At 47.2% G+C, this 27,261-nt stretch overlaps 1 long non-coding RNA gene across 1 annotated transcript in view; it reads left to right on the top strand.

The window, feature by feature from the left end:
• LOC105081190 (uncharacterized) overlaps positions 1 to 9,297 on the top strand; it is an 80,174-nt gene extending 70,877 nt beyond the window's left edge. The window contains exons 10-11 of the long non-coding RNA XR_012501456.1: positions 4,540 to 5,750; positions 6,648 to 9,297. This is a non-coding gene — a long non-coding RNA (uncharacterized LOC105081190). The remainder of the gene's footprint in view (positions 1 to 4,539; positions 5,751 to 6,647) is intronic.
• The last annotated feature ends 17,964 nt before the right edge of the window (positions 9,298 to 27,261 follow it).

Below are 27,261 nucleotides of genomic sequence, written 5' to 3'. Positions count from 1 at the left end.
TCAGAATCAAGCTTTCTAATCAGACATTTGAAGTTAATGATCCCCTTGCCCTTCTCCCTTAGAGATGACTCTAAGGGATAAAGGAACCAGCTCACAATTACACAGCTAGGTGGCAACAACTAGCACCCAAATATTCTCTCCCCTTATCAGGCTTTTGCCAATATCAGCCAAGTTTCTTGTTTGTTTCTTCTGAAATGGATTTGTACCTACTGTAAGTATTCTCTGACAGTCATTTTGTTATATTATGACCAGTTTCTTTCTAAAATATGTATTACTTATTTTTAAAACACCTTACAATACAATATATTATAATATAATACTTAGAATAAAATATACAAATTAACTATCTTCTTCCTTGGACTTTTTTTTAATGGAATAGTCTTACTTTCTATGTGGTATTAAGGGCTTGTACATTCAAAATCCAATCATTTTTTCAATTTAGGTAACTAAAAATTTGAATATCTTTATAACAATTAAAGGATGTCAAGAAATGATTTAATTTATAAATATACACACTATTTTTTTTTCTTTCCTTCTTTGCTTGCTTAAGAACAGTCCTTTAAGTAATTCGTGCTTTAAAATTTTTTTCCAGGTATCAATTTGAAAGTAAATATTCATGTCATTTTGACTAAAGCTGTGTTTTTCGGTTTTTTGGTTTGGTTTGGTTTGTTTTTTTACATTTGGTATGTGAATCACTGAAAGTGGTTTCTCCGGGGTCACCCTTCCTGGATAATACCCCTGTGGGAACTGCAGTTCTCCTACTGGTCATATCCTGATTGTCCACTGAAAGATGGATCTGTCCTCCACTCCGAGAAACTCTTAAGTTTTCACTTTCCTCTTTAATTCTTCTGAGAACAGCTTTTATTTTGCCCCCTTCTGCTTTATTTTAATCACTTTACCTCTCTTATTTCCCTCCTACCCATCTCCTAAACAGTCTCCCTTGGCGGACTTTCATCCCCTGTGAGCAATTCATCTTAGCTTTTACCTAGAACACATTGCAGTTTTCTCCCTGAGATATTGAGGAGTAACTGTATTCCACATTCAGCAATAAAATAACTGAGACACAAAGATCACTGACAACATTATCCTGATTAGTTAACGGTAAGTCCAAACATAGAGCCCAGTTCTTACCTGAGATCTACTGTGGACATTCAAGTTACATTGCTTATACAAACTTAAGAAATCAGGCCTGGGTTTCACCAAATCAGACAGAAACACTGAAAAGCAATTGAATACATCATCATAGTCTATAAAACCTATTACAACAGTGCATGCTGTGTACAATATTTTTTTCTTTGTTAAGGTTACTCATAATTAGGATGCATATTTATTTATTGAATATTTATTGAAAACGTGTCCACTAACCCTGGTATATTTGGCAAAGTCATTCCAGGTGGAAGGTATGTCTCCTCTTTGACACCAGACTGTGTTGTCTATCATGGAACCTAGCATTTTTCTGCCTCATATTTTTTGTATGTTTTGTCTCTTTTACTAAAAAAATAAAAATTCTTGAGGGTAGAATCCACATCTGAGTCCTTTTCTCAAACCAATGATCCTAGGCAATTCACTGTCACCCAATAAAACAGTATTCGTTGTAGGAGGACGTGTTCCTGTCCTCTTCACAGCCGACGGAGATGTTACAGAGCTGTGAAGTACCTTCCAAAGTTGCCACTATTTTTGAGTTATGAGAACCTAAATTATTTTCCCTCTTAACTATTAAATAAGAATGATTGTTGTTGTCAGAATTAGGGGAGAAACCCTCTCTTTGCAATTTTTAAATGAAACCCAGTTACAACAGAGGAGACCTCTTATAGGTCCAGAATACACTGCATCCAGTCATTTGTTCAGTGCTTTCCTTATCAAACTTGCTCTTCAGAGGCCACATTAAACAAAACGGATCCATGCATTTCCCCCGAACGGGAGACAGCGCGGACCACAAGCAAAAGGTGGACAGTCAGTCTACAGAAGCACCGCCATTCATGTAACCAACACTCAGACTTGTGGGGAATTCAGTACTCCGTGAGAAAAAGTAGCTTTGCCAACACAATGCTAACCTTTCCTTAAAGACAGATTTTTGCTTCAGGAACTCCATAGACTTTTCATACCAAGAAGTTTCAATGAAAACGTGTCAGACAAGATGGTAAGAGCCTGACCCAACACAGAAAGAGTAAATATACACTTAAAGCAAATAATTCAATAAAGCTCATTTTTCATAATTTTTCCACAGACATGTATTTAAATATATTTAAATAAAGGACTGTTACCTATTCTAATTCTTCCAAACAAATTTGATTAATAAAGTAGAGTAAGGGGTATACATTGCATTAAGAAACTGAACTCTGATATCAAAACTACATTTGAATTCCTGCCCCACTATTTATCAACTGTGAGACATCCGGCAAACCCAGCAACCTCTCTCTGCTCTATTTCTTATCTGAAAAATGAAGTGAATAATTGTACCTACCTAATAAGGTTATATGGCTGAAAAGAAATACTGCTTATAAAAGGGTTTAGTAGTGTATTGGCACATAATTTAAAATTCTAGATATTTTTATAACAAATATCATACAATAACATGGATAACTAAGTTTTGATGTTTTCTTTATTTCAATTGCCTGTTGATGTTTCAAAAACAAAAAGTGTACTATTTACTAAGAGAATCTCAAAGTGTTACTATTTTAGAAAATAATCTCATTATAAGCAACACACTAAAGTTTTAATTTTAACAGAACATGATTCACTCAAATAAGACCCAAAGTTTTAATGTTGTCATAGGAAAGAGGCTACTTCCAGAACCCTGGGCAAAGAGCAATCACCTATAATGAAGAACATGCTATTCATCTGTTTTACCCTGTCCAACAGGTTGGTGGAGGGAACGGGGTAAGGAGTGGTCACAGAGAAGGTATGCCACCCTCCCAGGCAGCCAGATTAGCCCATGAAAACCTCTGTATTGATCTGGTCACCAAACTGAAGCCTTACTGCACTTCCGTCTGAACTAACTTTGAATATATGCATAGAACCTGTATTTTAACACCAGAAGATTCAGATGATTATCAGCAATTTGAAGGCAGAACAATTTCTCAGAAAGCGGCAGGGATCCAGTTGTCCAAATCAAGTTGAGAAGTAAAACTCTAGTCATTTGGAGGTGAAAGTAAAAGGGGGAGTGAAAACTTCCTGGAACCCAGCTCTGTGGGGACCCCGCATGCGGGCCAGGGCAGAAACGCAGACACAGAGGAGACGCGGAGTTGGGGTACGGACCGGCTCTTGGGATAACACCCCCAAGGTCATTTGATGGTAACTCTCAAACCTTTTCAAATTCCTCCTGCCCGAGATAAAAAATAGTCCAAAGACAGCAACCGAGCTACTCCTAGGGGTGAAAGCTGGATGGCTCCAGTTTGAGAAGACAGACCTCAATGTGGGATGACTTGCCCAAGAAGGGAAAGACTTATTTGCAGAACACTGAGCAATGGACAGTATACTAGCAGCACCTGGTGGCCTGCCTGTGCACACACCCCTGGGCCAGGTCCTAGGAGAGACAGAGTGAGACCTTAAACCAACACAGTGAACTCATGAAGGACTTCAGTGGATTTCTTATTTCTGGGGGAATAACAGTGGAAATAGGGCAGCTGTCTAGATTACTATGTTCAAAGTATCGTGGAGAACAATGAAGCATAAGCTGTCCCAAGAGTTTAGTGTAACTGTATCCGTCCTGCACAGCTGACCCAGTTAGAGCCCAATCAGTGAAACATGGCTAAACAGACTGATCTTTTCATATTCTTGATCAATCAATAAGTAGAGTATTAAAATAATGAAGAAGTAATTTCAAGAAAGTAACATGACACATGACGAACTTCCTGCTCTCAAAGTAGATACGGCTTTAGAGCCTACTTAGATTCGACCTCTGTATCTATACCTGGCATTTTTAACCACCTTTGCGCAGGAGCAGTTCCATATTGTTACATTAAATGGATGATCAGTTTTTCACTATTTGCTGTTCATCCACCTGTCTAAACCATTTATCCTACGTCTATGGTGATCAAACATCATTTGTTCTAAATAGTTCTGATGAGCTGCTGATATAAATCATTTGGAAGAATTATTGTGTCACAGAGAAAACTCTGTGACAATTTTGCCAAGTATCTGTGCATCAAAGGATACAGGTATACTTTTTTCAAAGGAATGCACATTTAGAAAATTGTCAAAACAATCTTTAAGGAATGAAAGCAGCTTCTTAAAAAAGAAGTGTCTAATAACTGAAAAAAATAAATTAAGCTCCCCTTTAAAGGTAGAAAAGAAATGGACATTACCTGAATTCTCATTCACTTGACTGTTATTAAAATATTAAGGAGTTATCTAAATCTTGCCCCTAAGTCTTATATTAGAATTTAGATTTGACAACCAAGAACCACTCCTTTTCTGAATGCAGCAGAGTTGCAAGTTTCTCTCTAAAGTCTTTTACAAGGCAGTTCTTTTATTCACAGCTCACTTCTCTTCTTAATTAGTAGCTTGAATGTGGTTTTCCTTTTTTAAACTGTGCAGGCTGTGTAGCTAAGCGGTGTTTTTGACATTCCTGCACTGGGGACAGATTCAAGATGAAGGCAGAAGACAATAGAGATTGGCTACACACTTCCTGGCCCCAAACCGAGGAAAATGCTGATCATTACAGGAATTTGGCAACACTTCGTCTCTTGGTGTCTGTACTTGGAAACACAATGAAAGAATCATGGACTACTATGACATGAAACGTGTTTATGGAGCAGAATATTTTGTTAACACTGAGCACTGCGGAGAGATAAGCACCACTTGCTAATTTTAAAATTTCTATGGACTGTGGCAATTAAGCCTACTAATTCTTTGAAGACTATAACAAAGATGAGTCCACTCTGTACTGCATTTTAGAGAAAAAAATAAGTAGGGTGCCAACGTGCAGTTTGACAGTTTACCGCCTGCGCTGTTTTGTGCTTGTCCTCTCTGGTATGATTTGAAAACGGAGACATCTCCTAACATGCTAGTCTTAAACTTAAGGATTTCCTGAGTTCACATTTTTCTTCTTTGTTATTTTTTCTTTTTTTGTTGTTGTGGAAAATACTTTTGGGGGGGTCTTTTGTACCTTAGATGTTAATTTTATAGAGTGTTACACAGAACACCATAGGTGGCCATCAGGAGACAGTAAATCTAATTGAATAATTGACTATATTGTTTCTTCCAGGATAGTCATTTTTCCATTACAGATTCTTTCCAATAACAACCAAAAAAAAGCCACTGATTGTTTTTAGTCTTTTGATGAAAAACTAGGGGAAGCTCGTTAGAGCCCTGAGCAGAGCAAACCATCACAGCCCAGGACTTGCTAAAGTGGGGTTTATTTTTTAAACCCTTATTTTGTTTTTTAAGCTCTTTATGCCCTTTTGTTATGTACATTTCTAGAATCTCAAAAATTCAATACTTCAACATGAGACCAACCTGACTGAAAAATACAGAAAGCTCTGATCTCTTAGACTAAGGGAAGGAAAAGGAGCAATCCATTCATGTTTGTGCTCCTCAAAGCCCTTCCTTTGTAGTTAATTAGAAAACTCATCTTTTCGTGAACTTTAGAATCAAAATAAACATATGTGTCTAGGGTTAGTGTACAAACAGATCTGTCTGCCAGAGCAGGCAGGGGAAGCAGCTGGACCGTCACTGCCACGCTGGTCACTCGAGGCCTCCCCCGACCCCCCGCAGTCAGCAGCCCCAGCACCACTGGCTTCTCGAAGGTAAAACTACTCTGCTGTTCAATTTTTCTACCCTCGGTCTTCTCTTTGACTCAGGACCTCTTGTCGCTTCCCCAATTTGATGGAGGTGTTTAAGATTTTAGGCTTCCAAAAATTAGTTTAAAAAAAAAGAATAAAATTTAAAGCCTACAGAGAAACCACATCTTTTGAACTTCAGCGCTAAACTGAGAACCCGTGTCCGCCAGATAACATACACAGGGAAAAGGAGTCATAATATCATTATTTCCCTTGAAGGAAAAAGTGTAATCATTTCAAAAGAAACCAGAAACCACGGGATGTGGAAGAGAAAGCAAAGATTCCGGTAACAGCGGGGCCGGGGCCACATTTGCTCTCCGTGGGCATTTCTGCTCTTATCAGCCCCAGCCTTGTTGAGTTCTGAATCTCAGAGCTAACCATCGAAATAATAATATGCCAGGGACACACGGTTCAAAATAGATACAAAACACTTTAGAGAGCTGGCATTTTGTGTCCACGGGGATGGAAGCAAAACAAAGCAGTCATTCTTGTAACATTTTCATCATTAAGGTTACCTGTTGTCTCCACTGCATTGTCTGAGGCATGCAAGGTATTTGCACCAAAATACACACACACAACACACACACAAATTTACTAATGGATTAAGATTTAAGGAAAGGCAAAAGTAAAATAGGAGATAATGAAATAAGTACATGTGGCAACACCTAGCATCAGATTTAAAGTGGACCAACTTATTTGAAGAAAATTATGAAACTACAGGCCATCACTGATGTTAATAACTTACTAAATGGATTATAAAGCAATTCTATTTTTCCATTCTGAAGATTATGCTTGACACTGTTGTAAACTTAATTTCCTCTTTCTGTTTAGTTCCTTCATTTCTTTGTCATGATTAATTTTCAGGGGGAATTCATGTCATTGGAGTGCAGTGTTTCTTTTCCTGAAATTGATATATGAAACACCAGACAACCACAGGAACGTTCCTGAATTTTCACAGAGCAGATACATTGGTAAACTTGGACTGTTTTGCATGTGGATGACAGATGCAATTCAAACCCGCTGCAGCAAGAGGGGCGTCTCGGCTTGTGTAACCAATATGCTCAAGACCAAGCTTCAGGTTCAGCTCTATCCAGGAGACAAACAATACCTTGGATTAAGTCTTGCCTCTCTATCCCTGCCTTCCTTGGGTTGGCTTCATTTCTTCTGTTTTTTGCAGTGACTTTTTTAATTTTTTGTGTTGACATTCCTTAGTTCCTATATATGTTGTAGACGAGGGCCTGGGGTGGGGGGCAACATTGATGGGGAGCTAGTGTCTGTCTCCTGAGCCCAGGTGGAAACCCCACTTCCCTGAGTGAGTGTGGATTTGGACAACAGGGCCTCAGCTCTGGGTATCATGTGGAGAGTTTAGGCTGGGCAGGCTTTCCATTGGGGTCAGGAAAGATGGCTTTCCTCTTTTCAGAATGTGCACAAGGCTTTCTGACTCGTGAGTGTCATTAGGTACCATCAGGTGCTGCCCTTTTCTAACCCAGGTTACCTTCCTGCGACAGCATCCATGGCTCTCCCACCATCCACAGGCCCAAAGTCTTGAAGGAGCCCTCATTTCCCCACCTCCCACTCACCATCACTCACTCCCACTGGGCTTCTGGGCCCCCCACCCCGGTGAGTGGCGCGCGCCACGGCGCCCTTGGACTTGCTGCTGCCGTGCGTCCCCAGCGGGTGGAGTCCAGCTGCCACTGCGCTTGACGTCCCAGCTGCGATGTGGCCGGACGACAGGTTCTTGCCTCGTGCAGGAAAGAATTCAAGAGCGAGGCATAGTAAAGGGAAAGCGAGTTTACTCAGAGACACGCACACTCCACAGGCAGAGTGGGGTCCGACTCGCTCAGCAGGGAAGATGGCTGCGGAGACACGGACTCCAGAGGCAGAATGCGGGCCATCGCAGAAGGCCAGGGGGAGCGAGGCCCAGAGGGGCGGGGTGTTCAGGGTAAAAGCGGACACACACCCCATGGACAGAGTGCGGCCGTCTCAGAAGGCAAGAGCGAGAGTGACCATGTTTTTATGGGCTCGGTAACTTCATATGCTAACGAGTAGGAGGATTATTCCAACTACTCTGAGGAAGGGGCGGGGATTTCCAGGAATCAGGCCCCCCCACTTTTGGACCTTTTAAGGTCAGCCTGTCATGGTGCTGTGGGTGCGCCATGAGGCTCCAGGTCTGCTGGAAGTCAAATCTTCTGCCATCTTGGTTCTAACCAGTTTGTCCTGCCCTCCACTGCGGAGTCAGCCTTTCAGTGGTTGTGCCCGGCCCCCTTCCCTCCGGTCTCAGCAGGGACAGCTGTGACAGCTCACTCCTCCTTAGAGCAAGAATATTTCAACTCCCTCAGACCCCAGAGCACAAGTCCCCTGCAGGGCTCAGCCCTGGGCTCTCCCCTCTCCTCACCCCCCATCCCCACCCCTTCCTGGTCCCCTCCTCTGCATACAGAAGACACAAGACACAGAGGCACTCCATACACGTGAGTCAGAGAAGCAGGTGGATGAATGAATAGCAAGTGAATGAACAAGCTTCCGGGCACTCCAGCATTCTGGGAAACTCTTCCAAGCCTGGTGGGCACCGACCTGTGCAGGACCACTCGAGAGACCCCACCCCAGGGAGCTCCCCTGGGCGTGGCTTTGCCCCTCAGGGCCTGGAGGACCTATTCCAAAGCTTTTCTGAATCTGCATCATCATTCCAGATGTGGGTTGGTGATGAAAAACTCGCTGCCTGGGGGTTCTGTGAGTCCTGGGTACTAGCAGAGAACCATTCTTTCCCCATTCTTCCTCCATCGACCCACTGACAGAGTGAGAATAGCCTTATCTGAAAAACAAAGCAGACTCATTCCTTCCCGTATCAGCATCACAGCTTTCCCTGCTGGTCCCTTGCAAGTGTCAGAGCGATGCTGGCAGTGGTCCCCGCGGCCAGGCAAGGACGGCTCGTTCCCTGTTCAGAGACACGGCACCTAAGAACATGACTGTAGTTGACTACTTGAATAACAGCACTGAATTCCCACAGACATATCATGGCAGCATTTTCCTTAGAAATAAACAGCATAAAGATGTGTTTGATTTGGGGGGTTATTTTTAAAGTAAAAATGCAAGCAAATGGATGCTAATAAAATCTATTGAAAGCAAAGGCTTTTTGAGTTTTGCATGACAACAGAACAATATTAATGTGACAGAACTTTCCAAAGCCATTTTGACATGTAATGTTACCTTTCCTGATAGTCCAAGTTATGGATTTTGTAATCGGCGACTGTCCAGAAAAAAATAGATAAGTAGGTAAACTTCATTGCTACTTTTTTGGTAGTTGAGAAAAAAAGAAATATATGTGGAAAAATCAAATGCTCTTTTATGACAAAAGAGGTCATTTTTTTCTCCTGGTAACTACAACAGTAAGATTCATATACTTATGTGTATATACATGTATGTGTGTTCTTCGACTTTAGGTAATACTGAATTTTCCTTTTAAAGTAATTTTTATTTCTATATAGTTTACATGGAATTTGAAACTCAAAATATTAAATAGAGAACAATGAATACCTCCTGCTGGAATAATTTATTTTATTGCTTTTGTCTTGAGTGTTTTGGTCATATTTACTCTCCAGAGCTTTGATGCAGACATATTCAGAGGTGCCCACCTCCACAGAATCCCAATTTGATTTTCCATTTTAAAGTCTCTGGAACCTAGACCTGCATTGCACTGTGTAAGACTGCTACCTAGTGGTTACTTCATTACAAGCAACCCAAAATGAAATTCATATTGAAGATCTTTCAAAAAATCATAACCATTGAAGTAGTTAGATATATACAACACATAAGCAAAGACAGAAGGACTAGACACTTCCATGTTTATAACACATTGGGTACATTTTAATATTTTGTGATGTGTGGGTCTTTATATTCCTGAAAATATAAAGCGTTCCATTTCCTGAAGTTAAATTCTGACAGATTTTGAAAAGAACATGGTGCAGAAAAGTATTAAATGCCTCTTAACCTCCCCACCAGCTCTGCTTTCCTAAGACCTACGGGAGGCTCTGTGAGTGGGGGGTTTTAATCATTGCTTTTCTGTTTATAAAAACTATACACGGTCATTTCAGAAAATTTAGAAATTACAGAATTTTATTCTTCTGGTTCCAAGTCCACTGGGAGCATTTCCTGTATTGGTGGTGATGGGAAGGGATGATTTCAGGATGCCCTGCACACTGGCTTTCCTCTCCCACGTGCGGGTCTCGAGGCCCGGGCTGGGCAGAGGGGACTGGAGATGCTCCCACTCTGGGGTCCACGTTCCTCGCCACATTCCCGTGTGCCTTCCCTCCTGCTCCTGAGCCTGACCTGGGCTCTTCATCAGTGAGGAATGAGGGTGACTTCCAGAGCTCAAGGCAAAGGCTTCTTCAACTTCAGCCAGTCTGAAGGGTAGGAACCCAACTCACAAACTGACTTCCTGATGCTAAAAGTGTTTGTTTACTGATTCATCCTTTACTGAGAATAGCTTTAACCCAGGGGCTATGCTCCAAGCAGGAGGTAACAGACAGACAAGCTCCAAAGACTGGACGGACCCCCTAGAGTCCCAGATTCGTTGAGGTTAAAAGGAATGCAGCAAGCTGTAAAATGCCCTGATGGCTATCACCTTTTCTGTTCCATCCAGTTCTTCTATAAAAGCTCAAGACCCCGACCCCAAGACAGATTCACAGCCTCTGAGGCATTAGCCTGCTCTGACTCTCCTTTGGCTGGCAAAGCAATAAAGCTGCTCTTCTCGGAGTCTCCCAAAACTCTGCCTCTGAATCTCAATCCACCTTTTGGGGTGCAGAGGCCAGTTCTGAGGCAACAACCTGGCCGCAGACTCAGTCACTTGGGTCTGTGCAATACTCAGGGAGAAAAAGGCGCAGACCGCTGCACCAGAGCTGGCGAGAAGCTGAAATGGGATTCTTTCACTCATTCGACAAATATTTGCTGAATTCCAATCCAACACCAGAAACCGCGTCTAGGATACAGATGGATGAGATGGCTGGAGGTCTAGAGCTGTAATCACTAAGGTGGCGTGATGCTACTTAACCACAAACCATCAGAGAGAAAGTGAACACTAACATATAACAAAGCAGAAAGACAAAGAAATATTAACTCCTGACTGATCTGTGCCGAAGTAGCACTGCTCGGTGATTTGTGACCTTACTAATTGCCGTGAGGCATAGCAATCAGGAAGCACACCTACACTTTTACCCATTCCAAAGTGAATTTTGCTAAAAAACACTGCACAATGAAATACATGAATATTTCACTTATGCCTGCTCAGGTTTACTCTTTCATACTCATGGGATGTAACTCATTGCCAAATTAAGAGAGAGCTGGGGCTGGGGGGGGCAGGTAGAGCTCAGTGGTAGAGTGAGTGCGTGCTTAGCAGGCACAAAGTCCTGGGTTCAAAAAAAAAAAAGAAAAGAAAAAGACAAATGAACATAAATACAAAACAGAAACAGACTCAGACATAGAATACAAACTTGTGGTTGCCAGGGGGAGAGCGGGATAGGAAGGGACAGACTGGGAGTTCAAAATTTGTAGATGCTGACAGGTATATATAGAATAGATAAACAAGATTATACTGTACAGCACAGGGAAAAATGTATGCAAGATCTTCTGGTAGCTCATGGTGACAAAGAATGCGACAATGAATATATGTATGTTTATGTATGACTGAAAAATTGTGCTCTACACTAGAATTTGACACAACATTGTAAAATGACTATAACTCAATAAAAAATGTTTAAAAAAAAGAAAGTAGAAACAATGGAAAGAGTAGAAAACTTCACAACACTTAATTATACCAATACACATATTTATGTCGCCCCAGTAAACAGGAAACCTGGATTTTCTCCAGTCTCTATTTGCTTGTTGTGTATTAGTAATCCCCCTTTTTTAGCTTCTTAATTTATGTGAACAAGATATCTTTTACATAAAAACCTGAAAAGCTTCTCAATATTTAGATGATTTCCACTGGAAGGTTGGAACGGCTGGCCCAGCCCCCCCCCGCCCCCCATGCCTCCCCCACCTCCGCCTGCTCTAGACCCCACAGCGGCAGTGCCCAGCCCTGCCTGTGTCCTAGAGAGACCAGAAGCTGCCCTGTTATGCGATGCTCAGACCTCGCAGATGCGTCTCACTGAGCTGTGTGCTGCTGCCAGCTCCCACAACGCCCCCAGCACAGCAGGAAAAAACACAGCACTTGAATCCAGCCCAAAGTCACCCAAGACGCACTGGTAGACTGTGCCCTGGCTTGTCTAGGGTAGACTTGGTCTAACAGGGGGAGAGTCACAGACAAGCGCCGTGTCAGAGCAGCGGCATGTTGGAAGCTGAGCCCAGGAGGCCGGCACTCCCTGTGGGCAGAAGTTCAGGTCCCGGGAGCGTGAGGGCCAGGGGAGCCCTCCACCAGGGCACGGAGGTTGAAGACATACCTAACATTACCCACAGTTAAACCGCAGAAGGCAGCGTACATTGTAGTTCTGAACACCCTTAAGCTCATGCATGGACTTAAAACGCCAGTGCTCACCTCAGTTTACCCAGTCACATACTGGGATGAGTTACAATCTGCCACCAATGGAAAACCATCGCATGTAATAAAAACGTTCTCCACATATTATTTAAAATACATTCTGTACCAGAAGAGAGCTAAACGTCCACCAAGGCACTTAGCGTAACTCAACTATTAAAGAAGAAATAAATCAATGTGTTGATGCTAAGCACACAGAAGTGTCTTCATCACTGTCTTGCCATCAAAATAAATAAAATACACTGGGAATGCCAGGATTTCAAAAGAGTGACAGAAGGTGTTGTCTCCCCTAGGCATTACCAAGAGATAGTTGGCAATTATGGTATTTCAACAATTAAGACATAACACTGATAGTTAGATTAAACACTTAAGTGCACAGTAATATAACAGTCACAAAAGAGCTTAGGAAATATTATTAGGTGTATCTATCTACCTAGATGGGATAAAATTAAAGATACTTTTTAAGGAAGCAATTTGGAAGAAAGGGTAAGTACTTCTGCCTGATGCCCAGCATCCGTCTACCAGCTGCAAAAACTACCCACAGCCAGCAATGGCCACACATACGGCACCATCATGAGAACAAATCTGTTTACGCTACCTTGTTTCTGAGCATTTGCAGGTTAAAAAGGCAGGTATTTCTAAAACATGCAAAACTGCTAGGTGAGTGGTGTCCTCGCCTCCTGCTTACAGCCTTGGACTTCACAGAAAAAGAGATGGGGGACCTAGAACTTTCTGCCCCGGGATCCAGAGTGAGTGAGCAGGCACTTGCCAGGTGTCAGGTGAGGCCGGGCTCCTCCAGGCCTCCGGCAGATTGGGGACGAGCAAAGAGTCCATTGTTGTCACATCAGGAGAGGCCACAGTTATGCGTCCAGGCCCACTGGACAGTACTTCATAGGACCATGAATATCTGGGACCTAATCAGTCATATCAGAGGAAAGAAACAAAGTGACCTCACGTTCAGCAATTACAGATGAGCAGTTAGGAGAAGGAGCAAATGTCATGATAAATTCCACCCCTGGCGCTGCAACACACAATTGGGGAAAACCCAAAACTAGGAGATTCTTCCAGAGGAGCAAAGGGTGTGAACCCCACATCGGGCACCCCAACTTTTAAGACCCGCATCTGAGAAATGAGTGCCCAAAACTTCCAGCTTTGAAAACCACTGGGGATATTGCATCTGTAAGACCCCAGGACTGTAGTGAGCTGAGAAACAGCTCTTACAGAGCACATCCACTGGACACGTCTGTCCAAGGGCCCAGGGCAGGGGTGGCCCGTGGTGCTCGGTCTGTAAGTGAAAGACACTCATTTGCATGTATTACAGCATCGGCTGAGGAGCAACCATCTCATACACACATCTCAGAGCCTGCTGGGACACTTGGGGATGGGGGCTGGGGGCACAGCAGCTTTGTGCTCTCCCTCTGCCTTGCTCTAGACAACAGGTGCTGTCTGGTTTTTTTCTATTTCTGTTGGGGACCACCTTCACACGGCACTCCCGCCTTGCTGCAGGCAGCAGGCAGCTCATTTGTGTGCCGCCTCCACCACGCTCCAGAGCACCAGTGTCCACCAGAGGGAAGCTTTTAGAGGCATCTGGGGCCCTATTTCTGCAGCTACGGCTCAGGGAAGCCCTTGACCACCCGGCTCTGGAGACAAGGCGGGGCTTGCATTCCTGGGTCTCAGTCAGAGAGACACTGCCCCCAGGGCATTGCCCAGACAGCAGACTAAAAGACGCCCCAGTCTTTCTCTGAAAGAGGCCTATTTGCTGGTCCAGGAGCTTCGGCCTGAGGGAGAGGCTTCAAGTTTGGCAGACACTTAAGGGTCTGCAGAGCTGTTCTCAGGGAATGGTGGTCAATGGACGCCATATCGGCATTCTCCCTCTGCCTCACAACAGCTAGCCAGCATCTCCCGGAAACAAGCTCACACACTTTCCTGGGGCCTTGAGTTTTGTGGCTGCTGCTGGGAAGACGCCTCCAGCTCAGAGGAACTGGTGGCCAGCAGAGCGTGTGCAGACAGTCCCACAGGACTTGACACATCTGCATTCTTCAAATGCTGCTGCCTGGGGGTCAGATGTCTAAGCAGCCTAAGTGTGGGTCCTGGCTGAGACTCTCCCTTTCGGACACTGGCAGGTCTTGGCACACTCTCAGCTGTTGAGAACTATTAAAAATAGAGCAGGCTATTTGAACAATCAGAGATTTGAGAGAAAACCGAGAGCTCGGGCAGGGTTGAAGAGGAAGTTTCATCTCCTATGAAAGGCCAACGCTTCAAGACTAGGAGGAGATTTTAATTTATCTTGAAACAAAACAGTATGTGAGTTTACAAATTTTAAATAATAATTTATTTTACCTCGGAAAAAAATGATCAAAAAGAAATCTAACATGCTATATTGTTCACCACAATAGGACACCCCCTTCTCACTCTACTATCAGAAATATTATGATTGAAATAATTATATTCTCTTTTTTCTATTAAAATGATCTTATAAATTTACAATGCTATTATTAGTTTCCAAGACTCAGAAGCAAAGATGTTAGAAATTTATGAAAAATATACTTTGAAGGTTTAACTATTTGAATTTGCTTTATAATTCTCTAGCTCTATACATTTTGAATACTTATTAAGTTTTAAGTCCCTGTAGCTCAATATAGTGAAGATTAGCTGAAACTTTTAAAAATTTTTGAAAGTTTTCAAAAGTCACATGGCTCAAGAAGAATGAAAGAAGTTTAAGTTCTATGTCTGGGTTGATGCAGGGCACAAACAGACTATGTGGAAAATGTGGAGTTACAGACAAGTCCATCCTGAGTAAAGATCCCCGAGAATTAACCAAAATTCCAGGGACAACTCCAGATTTTTAAGGGCTACGAATGAAATTCAAGTAGAGATCTTAAAGGGATCCACTGTTACCTGGGTTCCAGGTGGAATTAAAAGAAAACTGGCTAACGCCTGCCTCAGGGTGAGAAGGCGGCGTTGGCTGGCTCAGAAGGACGGATGAGCGGAGCTGCCGGGCTGGGTGGTTGGGGTGTGGTCCAGCTCCCTCCCCAGCTCAGGAGCCCTTTGTGACCAGACCACAACTGTGATGCGGGCCTAGGACTTTAGTCCCCACGTACACCCCTGTGCTCAGTTGCCTAAGGGCAGCAGTGTCGTTCAGACGATGGAGAATTATCTCTTTTCTCTGAAAAGCACTTTGGACACGTGGCTGGGCTCCAGCTGCACGTTTCGGGTGCCTGACATCATCTTGGGCGCCCTGTGCGGACTGGGGCTCTTCTTCCTAATAACCTCCTGCTTCCAGGTTGGTCCACCCGCACCACCTCCTAGGAAGCATGGAAGCTTCAGGAAGGTAAGGAACGCTTGGCTCGGCCCCAAAAGCACATGACTATCTTTCTTTTTTCCTCCTATTATTTCCACTTTTGTGATCAAGGAGAGAGCCTCCTGAGATGGGAAAGACTAGGACATCTATTCTCAGGGAAGAACAGAACAGCAGCCCTCAGGGACAAGCCGGGCTGGGCAGGGGCTGGACTGGGCGCCAGGATTTCCAGCCAGAGAGCTCAGGCCAGTCGTCCAGGGAGGGTAGAGGGCTCCAGGGCAAGTCCCAAATGCAGTGACCAGTGGCCGAGGACTGGATACAGGGAGTTCAGCCTCAGCCAGAGGTCAGGACCCTGAGCCCCGGCTCACCAGCCGTGAACAGGTGTCTGGGACAAGACTTTCCCCGGTCAGGGCTGATCTGAGGGCAGTGCTGAGGCCCCCAGAGGCTCCGACTGGGGCTGCAGGGGGGCCCTGGCCTCGGGAAGCAGGGCCCACATGACGGAGCCCAGTTGCACCTGCAGGTCTGCGAGTGTGTGCTTCCTGAGCAGAGGAACTCTGACAGAAGAAATCCGGGGTGGGTCTCGCGTCAAAAATCCTTCATGTTCTCCGATGAAGGAAAACCGAAAAGACTTTTATCCACTTTAAAAAAGAGGGAAAGGGAAGAAAACCCACAGAGCCCCGTTAGATGCAGAAAGCTGTGCTGTGCGTGGACACGGGAGTCTGACTCCTGCCGGGAGAGGGCAGAGTGAGAGCCGGGCCCCAGCCCCTTGTTCTCCCTTGCCTCTCAGCATCCACCGAAGGGCAGGGGCAGGAGTCGGAAGAAAAATGGAGCTTTGGAAGGTAAGCTCCGTTCAGCCCCATGTGCCCGAGAGTCAGCCCCCACCCCCCACCCCCAGCTCCACGGTCTCCAAGGACGAGGATGCCAGTGGTAGAGTTTGTCCCTCAGAAACCGAACCCTCAGGGCGGCTTCTGGGAAGGAGAGCAGAACCCAGATACTTTCCAGATTCCATGCTCAGAACGAAGCTGTGAGGGGCCTGGGAAAGGGTGTGGGCGGCGGGCGTGCGGGCTGCAGGGGACCAGCGGTGCCTGGGCTGGGAGGTGGGACCTCCAGGTGTAACTGTGCTGTTTAACTTTGCTCAGATTCCTCCGTGAGGTGACCCCTGCCCTTTAGCCCCCACAGGGGGTTGTCAGGGCCGTGGGGGGGATGGATGTGGAAGCTCTTTGTAAATGACAAACCCATTCGTGAGCTTTCTCCATCACTGTCAGGGACCAGGCAGCCTTGGGTGCTGGTGCTTGGGCTCCAGCCTCCCAGTGATGTCCCCTAGAGAGGGACACGGCTCTCGGCCTCCTGCGAGGCCCCTAGGCTCCCACCTTGACTCCATGACCCAGTCTCCTGATTTCCAGCTTGCAGTGTCTGTCATGAAGAGCTGGAAGAGATTCAGGACCTGGTTTTACTTCTGCAAAGGTAACTTCCCCTTCTCTCCCAGGTTCTCCTTCCTCCCAGAACCTATGGGGTGACCCCAGGGCTGCAGGCAGCTTGGGGCTGACCTGGTGGGGGGAGCCCTGGGGATGGGGGATGGCTGAAGCCCTGGGGGTAGGGAAGGACAGCAGGAGCATTGTGAAGTCAGCGCCAGGACTGGGCCGCAAATGCCCACCCCTACCTGGTCTGCCCAGCCGTCCTGGCCCTGCCAGCTCCTGGCTGCAGCCTGTGCCTCCTGTCTCCTGCAGCCACCTGGGGAGGTTCCTTGACAAGGGCGGCTTTCAACATCTCTACGGCCAAGAGCCCCCTGACAAGGTGTGCAAAGCAGAGCCTGCTGGAGCCCAGCAGCCGTGCAGGGAAGAGGCCGTTTCCACCATGTTCCCAGCTCCTCTCACCAAGCACCTTCCACCTCTGGCCTCCACCCTTTTGCCAGACTCAGTGATCGCGCCAGTTTCCATTCATTTGGACTTACCCTCAAGTTCTTGTCCGTCATCGGAGCCTTTCCTTTCCCTGGACAGCCTTTCGTCCCGGCCGCTTGCTCCTTCCCCTTCGCCCCCATCTCCTCCTGATGCCAGGGCCTGCTCGCCCCCTCTGACAGCCCCCTCTGCCCCACTGCCGCCAGACTCCACTCCAAGACCTCAGCGTGACCCACTGGCACCCCCACGGGGCACCACCCCACGCAGCTCGTCTCCACGCATCACGTGGGCACCAGCCATCTCAGGCCTCGACGGCTCCAGCTGTCCCATTCCAGAGCTGCCTTGGTGGCAGGTGGCTTCCAAAGCCTGGAGGCTCTCCACCTTGACATGCTCTGAGTCCCAGCAAGGGTGCCTGTCCTGTCACCCACCAGAGGCCCCATTCTGGGAAGACCCCACAAGCAGACAGGTAAAGGCTAGTGGCCTGCCCTTTGTCACCCCAGATGTCCAGAAGCTGCTGGAGATACTAATCACCAAGAGGGCAGGACTGAAGGTTCGGAAGGAGAAGGGAAAGGAGCAGGGACCAGGCTACCACCTGGATTCATCGGTGAATACGTTCAAGTTCCTGGACCCCAGGCATCGCCAACACTTCTGGAGCATAAAAGGCCAACCAGCAGGGCTGCTTGGTTCTGAGAAGTCCCCATATCTCCACACTCAGGGGGACCAGCTACAGCAGACATGCAGCCAGCCCTTCTGGGGTCTCCCCTTTCTGCACAGTGAGTCTCTGGTGGCTCCTGTCACAGTTGCTGATTCCTCTCCAAAGTTACCCTCTGTCGTATTCAATGAACCCTCTAATGCCAAACCACTCCAAAATCAAGCTAAAGTCACTTCACATCTCTCACTGGCTCAGCCTTTGCCCTACCCTCCAGCCCAGGCCCAACCACAACCCTTGACCCCAACCAGGCCCCAATGTCAGCCCCCACCTCTGGCTCAGGTGGAGACCCAGGCCCGACCCCACCTCTTGACCCCAACCAGGCCCGATTTCCAACCCCCACCTCCGGCTCAGTTTGAGATGGCCCACTGCACACCCTCTTTCCCAATCCTACCACCTTCTTCTCAGCCCCAGGCTAGGTACTGTGACGTAGCTTGCCCTGCAGTCCCAAATAAGGCACAACCTTTCATCTCAACTGCAGTGCAAAATCTGGAAAGTCACTTTTTGAAAAAGCAACTAGAAAGGGAGAAGAATCTACCCTCTGGGGTTAGAAAGTCCCAGCGAGTCTCTAGCCAAGCCCCTCCCTGCCTTCCCCAAGGCAGCAGGGCCTCCCAGGCCCACAGCACCGTCTCCGTCCCTCCTGGGGATTTCATCAGCCCTGGGGTTCGGAAGAAATTGGAGCAACACCTCCAGCAAAAGTTCATGCCACAACAGAGCAGACTGCCCTTCAAAAGCCAAGTGTCTCAGAAACTGATGGAGCCTCAGGGCACATTCCCAGGGCCTTGCCAGGCACAGGCACGATGGGGCCCTCAAAGCCCTCTGCGTTTATAGGCCAGGGGAGCTGGGATGCACAGAAGATGGGGTCCAGGTGCCCCGCAAGGGCCCCACCAGGGAAGGGCCTGTACAATGATGTAGGCCGTAGTGTGGGAAGGATCCTAAGAGATATATATGTGACCTCAGCCAGCCACTCACCGAAGGCTCCAAGCATGAAGACTGAGTTAAAAAGTCACTTGAGCATGAAGACTGAGTCAAACAGAGACTTGAGCCTAGGCAGGAAGCATCCAGAAAATGTCTTGGGAGTCCTTTTGGGCAGGATGGCAGAGCAGACCCACAAGGGTCACATCCATATGAATGTACATTGTTCAAGGCCTGCCGCCAACCCTGTCTTAGACCTTCCTGAAAAGTCAAATTCTCATAAGGGAGCAGGAAGTTCAGGACCCCCCCAGGATTGGGAACCCTGCATGAACACCTCCTGTGAGTCTCTGGTCCTTAGTCCGTGCGTTCAGCAGGTGCTGAAGCACATATTATCAGGTTTCGGGGGAAGCACAGTTGGAGTTTACTACGCAAGGCCCTCAAGTTCCTAAGTCTCTTTAAGTTGAAAAAAGCTCACCCCATGGCCGTCCCCAGCTCCATCGTGGAAGTCACCTGTGAATCTGGGGACCATGCAAAACCCCAGCTAACTGAGGTCTTGGAAAAGCCGCCTCAGCCCCAACCGGAAGAGAGCGTCAGAACCGCAGAGTCAGCTTCCACGCTGCTGAGTCCCCTCTTGCCCCCTCATGTCCCTGTGAGAAACTCCCAGGGGGCCTGGGAGGGAGCCCGCCTGGCGATGTCCGTGAGCCCCCTGAGGCCTCTCTGATTGGACAGGGGGACAAGTCACCTTCTCAGGCTGTCACATACAAGTTTATAGGCAGAATCTGGCACAATGAGTCTGTCATGGGGGCTGAGAAAGGCAGCCTGCAACAGCCCAGTCCGAGTCCATCAGTGGCCAGGGATGAGCCAAGGGAAGAGACTGGGGGACGGGCCTCATCAGACTCCTGCAGTGGCATAACAGTAGTGGACCTGGACGCATGGCCCCCGGTCTTCCAAGTCCCAAGACACGGACCCTGCTTGGAAAAGTATTTTGGACCCTGGTATGATGATTAGGTCCCAAACCATGAATGTGGATCAGAAGGGTTCCTGGTCTCCAAGGTCCATAAAAAGCCTCTCATCAAGTGCACAGTCCGTGGACCTAACTCCAGAAGATGTATACTTGGACGCACAGCTTCGGAAGCTTGAGGGCCAAAGGTTCGCAAAACCAGAGCAACAGCACATGAGGGTGCTCCTTCAGGACTATGAAACTGGGGTTCTCCTGCAAGACTGTGCCACCAGCACCCTTCTTCAAGACTGTCACTCAGATATGTCCCTTGCCGCAGACTTCTTGGCTGCTGAGGCATCTCTGTCTCATTCCCAGACCTTGTCCAGTGGGGATATGTCAGTTTCCCAGGTGCTCTATGACCTGAGCTCCAGTGGAGGGAGCAGTTGGGGACCGCAGGAGCCCTGGGGACAGCAGGCCCCATCAAAGAGCCAGAGGAAGAAGTCTGGGCCCACTGATGCGTGAGAGAATGATAGGAGGCCCAGGCCAGGACAGCACAAAAAAGGGCTGGCAGAGCGCAAGGCCCACCAGGCCCGGGGGCTGAGCCATCCCAGCCGGAAAAAGGAATCAGCAGACTCCCAAAGAAGCGAGGCCCGCCAGCTGAGGAAGGGACAGGCTCCGTCGGAAATCTCCTTCAGGAAATACATGAAGCTCCTTCTCCAGTGGGTTTTCCCCAGTAAAGACAAAGGACCCAAAGACCCCCTGCAAAAAGGCAAGCCTGCTTCAGCCACTGCGCAGAGCCCAGACCCTGCCCAAAGCCGATCGTTTACAGACAGCACGGTCGCCGAGGCGGAGGCTCTCATGACGGCTGTGGGGCAGATCCTCGAGGAGAAACTGGCCCTTCACCCTGGACACGGGCCTTATGCCTCAGAGTTAAATTGGCACGAAGGAGACCCCCAGGCCCCAGTGGGTCAGCATTACTGCTACCAGCGGGTTGTCTCCTACCAAGAGCACAGGAGAGTGATGAGTGGGAAACCCTGCGATCCCCGAGCTCCCCCCAAGGGCCACAGCTGTCACGGCAGGAATAGGTGGGCCAGTCGCAGCCACAGAGACGGCAAGTGGGCCTTCCTGCCTGGGGAGCCCGGGCCCCCAGGCAGACGCTGCCAGCACGGGCTGGGAACGGCAGGCCTCCCCGGCCACCCCGCCCACTGTCCGAGGCACTGTCTCCTTCGGAACCACGCCTCTCCTGCGCCGTCGGGGTACGCTCCCTACGTCCTTCCTGGGAGGGCGACTCTTCTCCAGGGAACAACGTACACCGTGCAGAGCTTTTTTCTCTCAGGTTAGCACATCCCCTTTGTGCTAATGGCTTCTTCCTACCACAATTTTTATTGTTTCCCCCAAACATATGTGTTTGTCCCATGAGAGGTGTGGCGTGCGTCTGTGTCCTGCTGGGGAGAAGTGTCCAGGCACTTGGCTTCCAGAAGGGATGACAGGGCCATGGAGGGAGGCTGACCCCAGCGTGGAATTCTCACCCTCGCCCCAATTCCCTCATTGCTCCTTAAAGTCCCACAACTAGCAGCGTTACAGAAACAAATGGAAGCATTCAGGGCCTGTCAAGGAGAACAAAGCCTAAAGACTTCCCCTCTCCGAGGATCTGGCTCAGCCTTACTCCCCCGCAGGCTCTCTACCTTGAACTTGTGCAGCTCAAGGGGAGGGGTTTGCAGAGGCTGAAATTCCCCTCAGTCTCCAGAAAGTGTCAGAGACAAGTTCACGTGGCAGATTAAGGAAGGGAGTCAGGGGCAGCACTGGCCCCGCGTCCAGAGCTGGGAGAAACCTTGCCCCCCCCCACCCCCGCCATGTCTTGCTGGGAAGAGGTGACACCTGCCCTGAGCCCTCCCCACCCTGAAGCTGGGTTGAGGTGGGCCGGGAGCGGCCCCTCCCTCTGCCTTTCTCGGGATCTGGAGCAGCGGTGAGCATGGGGAGCGCGGCTCCCCCAGCTCTGGGCGTGCGCAGTGGGTGCCCCGAGACCTCCGAGGGCCTGTCCAGACTGCCCCAGAGGAGGGACCAGCCCTGCCCACAGCGCCCACCTCCCCTCCCAGGCTGTGACTCTGTGCAGTCACCTCACCGCCTGATGGTGGGACACTGGGCACCGGGGGGGGGGGTGTGTGGAGGGGGCGGAGGCAGGTGGCGCAGGGTGCTTGTAAATGCTGCAGTGACCAAGGAGCCCCCGGCGTCCCACCACCATCTACAGGCCCAGAGGGGAGAAGATGGGGCTGGGGGGCTCACCCCAGAGTGTCCACCCTCCTTCAGCTCCCCGAGCCCAGACAGAGGGCAGCCACCTGCAGCTTCTACTCTGAGGGCCAGGCTCACAGAGGCAGCAAAGCCTCAAGCAGGAAGGTTCTCTTCTCCACAGAGTGTGTAAAAAGCTCTCACAGGATGGGGAGCTCGGGACAGACTGGCGGTCCACAGCCTTTACTTACACACAGGGCCCAGGGAGGCTCCCAGGGGACAGACAGGACTTAAAAGACCCGGAGACTGTCCCGGGATCCTAGCAAGTCTCACGTGGCTCTCAGCTTTGCTTACCCCAGAGCCCAGAGTGGGAAGAGGCTAGCAGACAGGACCTGTCACACAGCGGGCGGAAGTGACCTGTGGGGACTGGTGTGCCGTCCACCTTTCCTCCCCGGCCCGGCCACACGGGAAGCTGGGAGATGGGGAGCAGTGCTCTAGAGTGATGGATGCTTCATATCAGTCACTCCCGCGATGGACAGCCCTGCTCCAGGAGGGGCCCCTCATCCAGGTGACAGCACGGATGGCCTTGCCTCCACACCAGTCAAGAACCCAACTCATGGGACCAAGACCCAGAGGGGAGGGGGGAGGAGGCACAGGACTGTGGTTTCTCCCTGGAGCCAGGTCCTGCCTCGAGCCCCATCCTGCAGGGTGGACGCAGGACCTGTGGGAAGGGCTGGGACCCAGGCCAACAGAGGGCCCTCGGGAGCTCAGGGGAGGGTGGCACAAAATGGGGACCCTGAGCCTGGCTGCCACTGCATCCTCTCCAGGGCTAATGACAGGTGAGTCCTGGGGTGGGGGTACCCCAAGGCTCCTGTGGGGAGAAGCCACATGGAAGGGGACACTGTTAGAACAGCAAGAAGCAGGAATGGGCAAGTCCCTCTGCCCTTGTCCTGCGTAAAGTGCAGTAAGGCCAGCAATGGAGGCCGCCCACTAGGAGTTCCCACACAGAGACCTCCGACAGAGACCCACACGGAGACACCCCAGCCAGAGAGCTCTGACAGAGCACCCCACAGAGACCCTCCTCAGATACCCTGCACACAGGCCTCACAGGCAGGCTTTAGGATCTGAGTCGCCACCCATTGTCAGCCTTCCTGGTGGATCTGATGCCACTTATTAACAAATGGGCAGCACAGGGGGAGGACCAGGGGCTGCCTCCCCTCCCCAAGTACTCCCAGACACCCAGACCTTGTCAGTGTTGCCCCAAATGGTGGTCTCTGCTTGGAGAAGTACTCATGAATTTTGGTCCTTTTGTAACGTCGCTGCCTCTGAACAGGGGAATTACACACACCACGTGTAGCCCTGCAAATTTCTTTCCTCCATGGGTTGTTGTTAGCTTGAGCTCTGACCCCTAGCTTAGAGAATCACAGATTTTCAATGTGAATAAAATGCTGCCAACCTTCAATGAGAGAAAATACTTTATTTATCCAGTCTCAGTCATCTTCCAGGCCAATGGTGTCATTGTCAGATTTCTAAAAAATTTCACTGGGGACAAGGTCTGAACTCCAGAGGGTGGGTTTCTTTATTTTGGAAGCAAGGTAAAAGCCTGCAGCCAATGGGCTCCAGGAGTAAAATAAACCAACAGAAAGGCCTGTGGCGTCTCACTCACCCGCCAGGGGCCACGCCACTGGAACATTATTTTGTACATAACACCTTGTGTCAGGTTTGTGGGCTTGTTTTACTTTTAAATGAAACAGGCTAACAATCATGTGAAGTTATTTTTCACAAATGAGTCCTATATCTGACAGTATTCAATTTTTTTGTCCTCTGGCAAAATTATACTTAATTTTTTTTTCTTAAAATGCGGTAATGCCCTCCATTGGTATTATACCTTTTTCCAAGATGTGATGGAGTCCTAATGTTCAGCCAACTGAAATGATAGACTATTTAGGAGGATTCATTTTTTAAATAATTATTTTAAAACAGACATTTTCCAAGACTCAAACAACGGGGCTCCATTTCATATTCATTATAAGGCTGAAAAAAGGACCAAAGGGTATATTTCAGTGATGCTACGTACATTTCTTGTTGCTCATAAGCAACTAGTTTTCCTTGTCTTGTTAAAATCGACTGCAACATTAGTTGTCAAGCTTGTGTCATTGGTGGAGCCTCTCAGGTTACCCATCAGAATGAAAGGGTTGCAGTCCCTCCACTAAGAGAATTGTATTGTCAATTTCAATTTAAAAATTCCCTTTTTCTATTCTTCATAATTTACAAATTTATAACTAATTTTCTACTTTACTCCCTCACAATATCATTGAATCACAAAATGATGGAAAATGGTCCAGGATGTACCCATCTTTTTTGTTTGTTTGTTTGTTTTTGTTTTTTGTAGTGCAACTTATGCAGGTAAGTTTCATGATCATCAAAAAATGGGGCCAATGAGGAAAAACTTTATACAAGAAATGCTTTATTAAGAGTAGTATATCCTTTTCAAGTCAACTATTTTAACAGAATTAGAACAGTATTCAACTGAGGGATTATTATCCAGTCTTTTGAATTAAAGTTGTACAGGGTGGCCATGAAGTCCGAAAACATAGACAAACACCATAATAAATAGTTTATTTTTATGGCATGTGAATGTGTTGTCCCTCACTAGCAATTTATAGCTCAATAAGCTGTGAAAAACTGCAATGAGCAATGTGCATTAAAGCACCATTCCCATCAGCCATTGCACATGTCTCTGTCATACGCTCCCTCCAACGATCTGTGTGTCCAATTTCCATGGCATAATCTTGCACCTTTACCCTAAATGAAACAATCAAGGGGGTTCAACTTGTGAAAAAAAACATTGTCAATATTTCCAGACTTTATGGCCACCTGTATTTTATTTTTACCACGATTCACATACAGCAAGTCTTATAAACATTTTACCATTAATATATACCAAACAGAAATGAATCCCAAAAAACAAGCTAACAGAGAAAATTAAGAAAAACAAGTCCTTTGTCTTTGACATGTTTCTCATGAGAACATTTTGCTGGAAATAAACTGATTTTTAATCTACAGATAAAAGGCTGTCTGCATGATATTCAGGATGTATTATGTTTGGGTTTGAAACTGACTTATATTTAAAACAGTTCTCACACTGATTATAATAAGCCAAGTATTCTAGAACAAAATGTGGAGGGTGGCAATGATGTGATGATTTATGAATACTCCAAGGGGCAAAGCTTTTTTCCAAGTGGACAGAAAAAAAAAAAAGATGGGGAGGAGGTGGAGAAAAAGTCAGTCTACAATATTAACCTGCAAAAGCTGTTCCCTTTGATCGGTTACAATCCTGTTTTCAGTTTCGTACACTTTATAATGAACTCCCACAGGCAGTGTTCTGGAAGCGTTCCCAAATATATACAGCTACACTCTCTGCCATGCTGACACCACGGACTCAGTAGGGAGCATCCAGACCCGGATGTTCCAGAAGGTCCACAATGACGCTAGCACCTCTGAGGTCGATCAGGTTCATAATTATTCATGGAACAGGATCAGTCTTTATGATTGTGCCTCTGCCTCTGGCCAAGTGAACGGCTGCATTTCCCAAACAGGTACACGATCTGGTTACTCAGGTTCGCTGGGATGCCCTCCTCTCCACCTGTGGCAACTTTACCCTCAATGAAACAGTCAAGGGGGTTCAATTTATTTTTAAAAAATATTGTCAGTATTTCCAGACTTTATGGCCACCCATATTTTATTTTTACCAAGATTCACATATGGCAGATCTTATAAACATTTTACCATTAATATATATCAAACAGGAATGGATACCAAAAAAAAAAGCTAATGGAGAAAATAACAAAAACAATTCCTTTGTTGATGCTGCAAATGACATTATTTTATTCTTTTTTATGGCCGCATAATATTCCATTGTATAAATATACTAAAACTTCTTTATCCAGTCATCTGTCGGTGGACATTTAGGTTGTTTCCATGTCTTGTTTATTGTAAGTAGTGCTGCTATGAACATTGGGGTGCATATATCTTTTCAAATTAGAGTTCCCTTTGGATATGTGCCCAGGAGTGAAAGGGAAATGAGTTAAGATAGTAAAACATCACATAACTAGTACTGAATCGTTTTGCTATTATCATTTGTATTATATTTGCCAAGTTAGTTTCCATCTGTTAAAGTACACACAATTAGTTACTTCTTACAAAATTCAGATGTAAAATTTTGCAGCACAAAACCTAGTGTTTTAGATGTGTTAAAAATTTTAAATCCTCTCTAAGAAAATAAACTGAATATTCTCTCAAGTGATTTTCCAATCATTTTTTGCCACATAGTATTTAGCAGGTTTCTACTAATTTCTTTTGATTTTAGAAGACTTTCTGCAATTCCAAAGCCATTGCGTCTTTTTATGTTGAACAAGCTAGACTCACTGGGTGCTTTGACACCAACACTGTTTTCTCTGCCTGCCTCTTCACACGTGCTTCTTGGTGAAATCTGCGGGTCCTCTGGTTACCTCCAGTAGCAAGAGGAAGCCTGATTTTGGCAATTAAATCCCACAGTCCAGGGTAATGGTCAAAATCCCCCGTTGCATTTCCCTCTTTCTTCCCCCCTTTTTGTTAATGGAGGTTCTGGGGGTTGAACCCAGGACCTCCTGCATGCTAAGCCAGTGCTCTGCCACTGAGCTGTTCTCCCCACCCCCTATGCTTTGTTTCAATGCAGAGCTTCTGTGACCCCGGAGAACAGCCCACCTTAGCCATTGATGGGAATGCTGCTGTGTGGGGCCGATGGAGAGCACGTGAACTTCGTCTGCACTTGGCGCTGCTCCCTCTTCTTCCCAGCCCTGGTCCACGGGGCTCTTCTGCTTCCCAGGTTACTGATCTTGAGTTCTGACCTCTCTTAGCCCAGCAAGCGGAAGGTGGGAAGGAAGGAAGAATAAAACAGCAAGAAAGGCTCGTGTCACCTGCCCAGCAC

Source organism: Camelus bactrianus, chromosome 21 (assembly GCF_048773025.1).
Source record: "Camelus bactrianus isolate YW-2024 breed Bactrian camel chromosome 21, ASM4877302v1, whole genome shotgun sequence".
NCBI lineage: Eukaryota > Metazoa > Chordata > Mammalia > Artiodactyla > Camelidae > Camelus > Camelus bactrianus.
Note: the sequence above shows the minus strand (reverse complement) of the source record. Positions and strands in the feature narration are given on the sequence as shown.